The sequence below is a fragment of the Drosophila tropicalis genome, unplaced genomic scaffold, assembly GCF_018151085.1.
Source record: "Drosophila tropicalis isolate 14030-0801.00 unplaced genomic scaffold, ASM1815108v1 contig_896, whole genome shotgun sequence".
In the NCBI taxonomy this organism is placed as follows: domain Eukaryota; kingdom Metazoa; phylum Arthropoda; class Insecta; order Diptera; family Drosophilidae; genus Drosophila; species Drosophila tropicalis.
In genome coordinates, this window is record NW_027173394.1 from 100,672 (window position 1) to 107,207 (window position 6,536).

Sequence of the window (6,536 nt, forward strand, 5' to 3'; positions counted from 1 at the left end):
TGGCTGGTTTTTTATAACTTATTATTGATTGATCAGAGCTCACTGATAGTTCCTCTTGACCTATTTCTTCATCAGCCATTGGTTTCGTTACTTCTTCCAGTGATATTGAACTTTCCAAATCAATTGTTTGTTTATATTCAATATTGTATCTTTTCAATACGGACTTTGCCTTTTGTTTGAATTCATCATAGAATGCATCTGCGGCTGTTTTTCGTCCCGCAGTTAGTTTACTGTAGTGTTCTTTTAACACTGCTCTGATATTTTTTAAACTCTCTATTATTATTTTCGAGTGTTTTTCTATTGTACTTTGGCATGTTTCCCTATTCTGCGAGAGGCATTTACAAGATTTATTTAATTCTTGTGCATGTATTCTAGCTTCTCTTATTATATCATCTCAAGTAATCATATTTTTGTTAATAGAAAAAATTTACACTCTCTTTTTTTTTTAACTCCGTGAGAGATCGATTGTCTCTATGGGTTCTTCAAACAGTTACATACAGGTACATACAGGTGGGTAAAATTCTATTTTTTTCGCTTTACTATGGATCTTTCTATCAAGTGGGCTATCCTTGATTTGAATTTTCTGTTATTCACAATCCAGTATTTAATTTCCTTATATTTTGGATTGGTTTCACCTCTGTTGAAGAGGAAATCTAAGAATGGAACATATTTGTTCAAATATTTAAGTTCAACTCGATCCATTTGTATATTATATCTAGGCCATCTGCTCTACTCTTATATTTTAGAAGCGAAATGTGCCTGTGGCATTTGTGTAACAGCACACATATGGTACTGTGAGGATGAAACTCATCTGTACCCAAGTGCAACCTCTTACTGGGAATTCATCTCCCGTTATATCTAGGTAAGCTAACCTAATCAGTATTAAACAAATCGAGCGTTGGGGAGAATTACTTTGGTCGCTTCTAAAAACCTCAATTAAGTGGGAAACTATTCTGGGATGCCTATCTACTATCTTCCTAAAATAATCATTTATTTTACTCATCTCAATCAATTGAAATATATTTTATTCAGCTTAAAAATTTGTTTTTTTTTTTTATTTGTAAATTGATTTATATATTTTTTTCTTTTGATAATAATTTTTTTGAAATGCGCTATACTTTTTAATCATCTACAGCGAAACCAATGAAAATATTCTGGACTTGGATTGGCTGCAACTCATCCCTGGCCACATTGGCTGTGAATCGGGGCATAGCTGGCACCTTGTGCAAATAAAACACCTCCACCGGGCCGGGGATGTTTAGTTGTGTATAAAGCTAAGCTACCTTCTTCATTTAATTACTATCTGTCTTTAGCTTAAGCTTTTTCGTCGACTGCTGTATAAATAAATAAATAAAAATTGTTGCATATGTTATTTAGATCTTATCAAGATCATTATCATCTTATCAAGCATATTAATAGAAAACTCTGAGCTGATTACAGGGAATAGAAGGTTGTAATCAGAGCAGAGGACCCCTAAAAGGTTCATGCATAGCATAGTTAGAAGAACAACGACTAAGGGATAAAGGTATCAAAGGATGTCTACTCCGTCTACATGGTACCGACAGATTCACCTGAGCTAATAACTCAGGCGAGTCGATATCACCAATTAGGAGCTTGTGCATAAAAATGACACCAAGCATAATTCTACGGTTAGTTAGGGACGGAAGGTTAATCAAGAGAAGTCTACTAGAATACGAAGGCAAATTGACATTGCGATCCCAGCTTAAGCCACGAAGAGCAAATAGCAAAAACTGCTTTTGAACGGATTCAAGTCTAATCGGGTGCGACTCAAATTGAGGTGACCAAATGCAAGATCCATACTCTAAAATAGGACGGACAAGCGAAGTAAAAAGAACTTTAGTGGTATAGGGGTCATCAAATTCTTTTGACCATCTTTTAATGAAACCCAGGACACTCATGGCCTTTGCGACCGTGGTGGAAATGTGGGTGTTAAAATTTAACTTATGGTCCATAAGTACGCCCAAATCATTTATATTATTTAAACGTTCTAAAGGGCTATTGTTTAGAAAATAAGTGACTAGTTGGGGAGAGTTACGGAAAAAAAGTCATTACCTTACATTTGGTAGTGTTAAGATTTAGTAGATTAAACTGGCACCAGGATTGAAAGTTTTTAAGATCAGCTTGTAGCCGACTAAATGAATCTGTATCTTTATGAGTAAGACAAATCTTGACATCGTCAGCATACATAAGCACACGCGAATGAACAATGACTGATGGAAGATCGTTAATGAATAGTGTGAAGAGCAGAGGGCCAAGATGACTACCTTGAGGTACACCAGAAGTCACAGGAATGGAAGCGGAAAAAGAAGACTTAAAAAGTACCTTCTGTTTTCTATTTGTTAAATATTCACGAACCCATGAAAGGAAAAGCGGTGGAAACCCAATGTCGCTCAGCTTAGAAAGTAATAGGGTATGATTAACGGAATCAAAGGCTTTGCTAAAGTCAGTATATATTACATCAGTTTGTTTACCATTTTTAAACCCCTTGATAATTACTGATGTAAATTCTAAAAGGTTAGTGGTTGTAGATCTACGTTTCACAAACCCATGTTGGGATGGCGAAATAATAGAGCTGCAAAAATGTTGCATTTGAGAAGTTATAATTTTCTCAAAAGCTTTCGGAATAGCGGACAATTTTGAGATACCCCTATAGTTAGAGGCTTCGGACTTTTTGCCATTTTTATGCAGAGGAATGATATACGACTCCTTCCAAATAGATGGAAAAGAGGAAGATTCGACAGACAATAGAAACAATTTTAAAATGGGTTTACATAATGCGTTTGCACAGAACCTGAGTACGCATCCAGGAAGACCATCTGGCCCCGGAGAATAAACAGGTTTAACTAATTTAAGTTCGCTAAGAATAGAACTTTCATCAATCACTGGATTGAAAATGCAATTAGCCTTTTTTAAATGATAAGGATACGGACTTGCTCGATACTCCGTTGAGGAATAAGTTGTTTTGAAAAAACTCGCAAACATATCGGCAATTGCCTGATCAGTGCTTGCTTTTTTATTTTGAAAAGACAAAAAAGATGGGTGCACAGAGGTCTTACGTTTAGAATTAACAAAGTTATAAAATTGTTTAGGGTCAGAAGAAAACTGAAGCTTACACCGCTGAAGATAATTCTTATAGCATTGTGTATTAAGCATCATGAATTTTGAACGAGCGACTGTATACAGAGCATAATCTGATGAACGACGTGGTTTTTGAAACTTCTTATAATATCGTGTCTTCACATTTTTCAAATTGGATAACTCACGAGAGAACCAGGGAGGTTTGTTAAGCCGCTCCAGCCTACCAAGAGGCACACAAATATCAAAGAGTGAATTCAGAGTATCATAGAAAAAACGAACAGCTGAGTTCATATCTCTACAATTGTACAGATAAGACCAATCGGTAGTAGCAATGTTTTCATTAAGGCTGGCAAAGTCAGTCTTACGAAAGCACCTAGTTAGAGGTAACTCATTTAAACCAAGTAATGGTGAAAGCAAGGGCAAATCAATTTTTAAATTTAATGTAGGATGAAATTTGTCTTCTGGAAGAACAAATGGTTCGATCCTAGAAACCTCACAATAAGAAGAATCCAATACAAAAATAAGATCTAACGATTTTCTATTAGAATTAAAGACGGGATTGACTTGGGATAAAGATAAGCCTAGAAGGCCATCAATAAAGTCATGTGACAAAGAGGGCAGCAACGTGGTAGATTCATCTGTTAGTGACCATGCTAAAGCGGGTAAATTAAAATCACCTACGACTATGAGCAAGTCTTGACTGGAAACTAAAGAGGAGACAAACTGAATTGCCTCTAAATGATTTAAATATACCACCATGTCTGACAATGGTGGAATATAGGAACAAGTAATGAAAGCATTAAAAGATTTAAAATTTACTTTAACACCGACAAACTCAATCTCCTGGGTACTAGAAAATTGAATCATTTCAGATGATAAAGCAGCATCAACAGCTATCAGAACGCCACCACCTATACGAGAAATCCGGTCACGTCTGAATATAGAAAAGTTTGTGGAAAAAACCGATGCATCAGCAATATCAGGTTTTAGCCACGTCTCTGTAAAAGCTAGAATGTTATGTTCAAAAGAAAGACTATCTACATAGAGATTAGAAAGTTTAGATTTCAGCCCTCTAACGTTCTGGTAACCCAGGTTAAGGGACGAAGCTATTTTTTTGACACACCAGCAGATGCTGATGTGGCAGGAATGGTATTAGTTGTTAGCTAGAATGTTATGTTCAAAAGAAAGACTATCTACATAGAGATTAGAAAGTTTAGATTTCAGCCCTCTAACGTTCTGGTAACCCAGGTTAAGCGACGAAGCTATTTTTTTTGACACACCAGCAGATGCTGATGTGGCAGGAATGGTATTAGTTGTTGTTGTTGGCAAGCGAATCGGTTTCCGATTTTTCTTTTTCACAGTATATTCCTTAACTAGTATATGTTTTGGCCAAAAATCTTCTCGACATATAGTGTCGAAGATATTGGCAGAAACACTAATTTTAAAGGACGAAATGTCCCGAGAGTAAGAAAATTTAAACTTCTCCACCGCAATATTCGAGACGTTAACTTTCTTCCGAATATAGGCTATTACATCATCAGATGTGACAACAGGGTCTAGCCTAGAAACAAATATATGTTTCTTTGGTGGTATGCCAACGAGAGGCCGCGGTCCCGAAGCGTCAGCCGCAGCAGTAACGTTGGACAAGTCACCCACTGCAGCAGTCAACTTGTTTACGGGGCCCTCGATACTTTTAGAACTAACGGCAATTTCCATTGGAATGGGTAATTGCCCGGACACATCGGACACTACAATAGGCATCGTTTTTAAGAGATCATTCCCAGGTGATACCGGTAATTCCTTACTAATAGCATTCACAACCGGGCTCTTAAACGAAATCAATTGCTGTACATTAGGAGTGGACGGTGCATGAGACCGGTCGGGGACGATAAGAGACGCTGGCGGGTCTACAGATGCAGAAACACCCCAAGGACTGGTCCTTTTACGTTTCGGAGACTCATTCATAAGCGATAAACTTCTGAACTGAGTCTCCACCGCAGTAAACTCCGCTTGGAGTTTATTAAAACCTGCCCTTAAAGTGTCAAAACTATCTCTAGTCCGCCTCATGAAAGAGCGCATCTCATTCTCGACCTCTCGGCAAGCATCACATCCATATTTTAAGCCACCACCTTTAGCAATAGACTCCTTGATTCTGCCTGTGTAACCTGCACACTTAACGTGAACCGCATTGTCACACAACCAACACAGAATATAATCATGGGAGTCAACCGCATTAGTGGCAACTATGCAATTATTTTTTGAGCAGACAACCATTTTATCAAAAAGTTTAATTTAATTAAAAAAGGAAATACAAAAAATAAAAAATAAAAATTCTAAGGGTTAAAATTCTGTGTATAAGAATATACTGACCAGTTCTGACACAAGGGTTAATGTGCAGAGTAAGCCTTCACAACTAGAGAATAAAAAGAGATGAAAGCACAAAAAACAAAAACACGTATCACAGAGCCGCGGGTAGGCAAAAGACGAGAGCGCAAATCAATCAAGAATAGGAAAGAGCGGGAGAGCGCGTCAAATTGAACACATTATCAAACATTCAAATTTTAAAATTGTTTCTCTTTTTTTTTATTTCTTTTCTTAATTATTTTGAATTTTGTTTTGTTCCTGCTTTATTTAGAGATAGTTTTTTTTTTTTATATTTTGTTCATCTCTTTTTTTTTTTTTTTTTTGTTTTTGTTTAATTTTTTTTTTTTTTTTTTTTTACATATATCCCTGCCTAGTTTTGCGTGTGGTTTTCAGGCCACACTCTAATTGGACAGCTTTAATGCCGCACAATTGTACACAGTTTGTTTTACAATTTATAATAAAAAATATATGCATCGCAGTGCAATAAAAAAAAATTGTGCGACGCAGCGGATAGTTTTATCATTAAGTTTTGTTGGGTGCTCTTTGTAGCGCTATCGGTTCACTTTTAGGGCGCGTTCAATCTCAGCTGCTGATTATTATCCGTAAAGGTGTTGATTGCCTCAATGTCTTTTATTGTATGCCTTGTATTATCCTCTGCATCCTCTGCGTCAGCTGGTCGTCGCCGGTTGGCTGCACTGACGCTCCTTCGCAGGCGAAAGTGGCGATTTGCCCCTTTATTTATTTTTTTTTAATTCAAAAATATGAAATAAAGTTTATAAAGACAGGTTAAAAACTTTTGTTTAGCAATTACTTTAATTTTTTTTCATAAATATGTTTTGACCGGTACATATTTGTCTGAATTTGATTTCTATTTGAAATATTAAAATAAAATTGTTATGGATTCATGCATATTTTTTTTATTTAAATTATTTGTGAAGAGAAAAAAAAGTAAGAGAGAAATAAAATTTATCTCAACTGTGTCTTGCACAGCGAGCCAGAGACGTGGAAAAATTATAGAAAATGTGGTTGGCTCACAATTCAGGTATACATTTCATTTGTTTTATTGTTAAAAA